This window comes from Callorhinus ursinus, unplaced genomic scaffold (genome assembly GCF_003265705.2).
Source record: "Callorhinus ursinus isolate GAN/ISIS: 27379988/994484 unplaced genomic scaffold, GSC_fseal_2.0 scaffold6, whole genome shotgun sequence".
Classification (NCBI taxonomy): Eukaryota; Metazoa; Chordata; class Mammalia; order Carnivora; family Otariidae; genus Callorhinus; species Callorhinus ursinus.
In genome coordinates, this window is record NW_027397068.1 from 50,733,048 (window position 1) to 50,735,554 (window position 2,507).

The 2,507-nt window shown below is 45.2% G+C and overlaps 1 long non-coding RNA gene across 1 annotated transcript; it reads right to left on the reverse strand.

Annotated features, from left to right (window-relative positions):
• Positions 1 to 203: 203 nt before the first annotated feature.
• LOC141372913 (uncharacterized) lies at positions 204 to 1,702 on the reverse strand. The gene is made up of 3 exons (XR_012378434.1): positions 1,603 to 1,702; positions 886 to 1,035; positions 204 to 339 (listed from the first exon to the last, which is right to left on the reverse strand). It is a non-coding gene; the product is annotated as an uncharacterized lncRNA (long non-coding RNA).
• Positions 1,703 to 2,507: the final 805 nt, after the last annotated feature.

Consider the following 2,507-nt stretch of genomic DNA (forward strand, 5'->3'; position numbering starts at 1 on the left):
AGCACAGATGCCAAGTACACATTTGCTTTTAATATATTTTTAACATTCAGACCAAAAAGCAAAAGGCCTTTGTCTCCCATTTGCTTGAGTTAGTTAGACAAAAATAGGTCTCTTTTTCATCACCACGTGCACAAACCATTTTATTAATAATTTACCACAATGTTCCACAGCAGAAATAAAGCAGACACCTACATGATCATTATGTGTTCAGGGGCTCTGCAGCACTTTTAATTTTCCTGCACCTGCTGGTCTCTCACTTCTTTCTAAGGTTTGTGTTTTCTATTCTGCTGCCTGCATCACCTTTAGCTTCATGTTGCAAGCCGCCCGGGTGGTTTGCTGCTGAATAAAGAAAGCAGGTGGCTATAGCTTGCTGTGACCCCATTTCCCACCTCCCACCCTCCTTTCCCAGGCCCTTGCCCTGTGACGTGGAGTACAGAGGTCCTGGGGGCCGTGATGCATTAGGGACCTCAGTGCTCTTCTTGGCCCAGCCATTAACTAGGCTGAAAAAAGGGGCATTCTGGGTGGAATCTCCTTGTGTGTTAAATGTGGGCATCTGACCCAATTTTAGGTTCCCCTTTCCAGTTCAGAGGGAAAAGCGGATCCCCTTCCCCCCACCCCACACACAAATGCTTACATGTGATGTGCTCAAAGCCAGTGGCTCTCTACTCAAAGAGTAGACAGACGGTGGGAAGCCCGGGACTTGTCAGTGTGACTCCCTACCTTTCTGCTGTATCTGACTGGAAATGCCAATTTCTCTTGTTCTCTGCAGAAAGGACCTGGCCCTGGCTTCATGCTTCCTCTGTGAGCAAAGCCTCTCCTTTGAACAGTGTTCAGTTCTCCTGAGGGATTGGCATTTTTAAGAAATACCGTGAATTAATTACTCACATGTATTATCTCGTGGAAAGCAATGTAATATGCTAGGAATCACTGGTTTCATTCTGAAAATGTGGACACAGAGGCTGAGATAGATGAAGGGCACAGAGCTGGTAAGGGCTGGAGCTGAGATCTGAACCCTTCGAAGAGTAGTATCTGCCACTGTAAGGTAATAGAAAAGAGATTTTGAAAGCTCTCTTACACATTTCTCTCTCCTCTTCTTCTCTGTTAGAGTCCGTACACATGCAAAAGATTCTCTATCAGTGGATCTTTGAACGCACAGTTGACTGAAGCAAGATTAGGTCCTCGGTGAGGCCCATGAATCTTACGGCCACGTGGGCCTGGAAGATGGGAAGGAGCAAGAGGGATGGGGTGGGGGGTGTGGCAGCTAGGGATTCCAGATGGTTGTGGAGTCTGCATTAGAGAGGAGGAATGGAAAAGATCCACAAGGAGAGCACTAGAAATAAAGGAAATGCTTGTTGCCACCAGAGTGTTACTTTTCCCCTGGGCATTAATCAGAAGCAATTAGTTATCAAGGTGAACAGTTTAAAGCATATGTTTGCTTTTTTGTATGATCACTCTTAAGTTCTCGTTTAAAGCACTTGTTCTTTCATATTGGGGGAAGAAAAGGAAAGGGAGCTGAGGTCATAATGGTGAAGTTTTGAACGAACAGTCCTTCATAGAGAGAGAAGGTAATTTGATCCAGGGTATTTTCCTAGAATCATTTACCTGTTGCTGCCTACTTCCTCTGAGGCTACGCATGCACCATCCGTTGGATTAGCCGAAGAAGCAATCCAATTTGGTCAGTAGGAAAGTTGAAATCAGAAGGTCGGGCTCCTTTGCAACAGAGATTTTGTCAAAGTTGGTCTTTTTCACAATAGCTGCCATCAGTAGAGTGTGACAGTTAAGATGAGTCAGGCTCACAGCCTGATTTCCTATTTCCCAGCTGTCCTTGATAAACCTCTGCCTCAGTTGTCATGTATAAAATGGGGAGAAGGGCACCACCTATATCTCAGTGTGTGGTTATGTGGTTTAACTGGAGTAACGTGTTTACATCACTCAGGGCAACATCTGGCGAATGGTAAATGCCAAGTTGTATGCACACACACGCACACGTTTATATACATTATATTTATATACACACAAGTGTGCATGTATAAATTGATTCTGTAGTCAAACAGCAATTTGGAACCATCTGGGGAATGTTCCACAAGGACACTGAATTTCTTTAAAATGCATGTGAAAACTGCTGCAGAGCAAAGCATCTGGGGACACTCTGATTTATACATCTGTGGTTCAATAGAATTTGATTGCTTCTTCTTGCCTTGTACTGACAGGTTGTGATACAGTGGAGGCACCTCAAGATAAGGCTCCTCACAGCCTGAGGCCTTCGTGCAGGCTAGCTGGAAGGGCTTCCTGGGGCCTGCGCCTCAGAAGAGGGACGTAGGGAAGTACACAGAGGTTAGTCTACCCTCCTCACCCATTCATCCTTTCCACAAGATCCAAGCCCTGATGGCGTCACTGTGTGGTCCTGAGTTGGACGGGATGGAATTCCTTAACTGGGGTTAATTGGATATGGGGTGTTGCTCTGACCTAGAAAGCACATAGTTCATGATTCTGATATGTGTTACCAA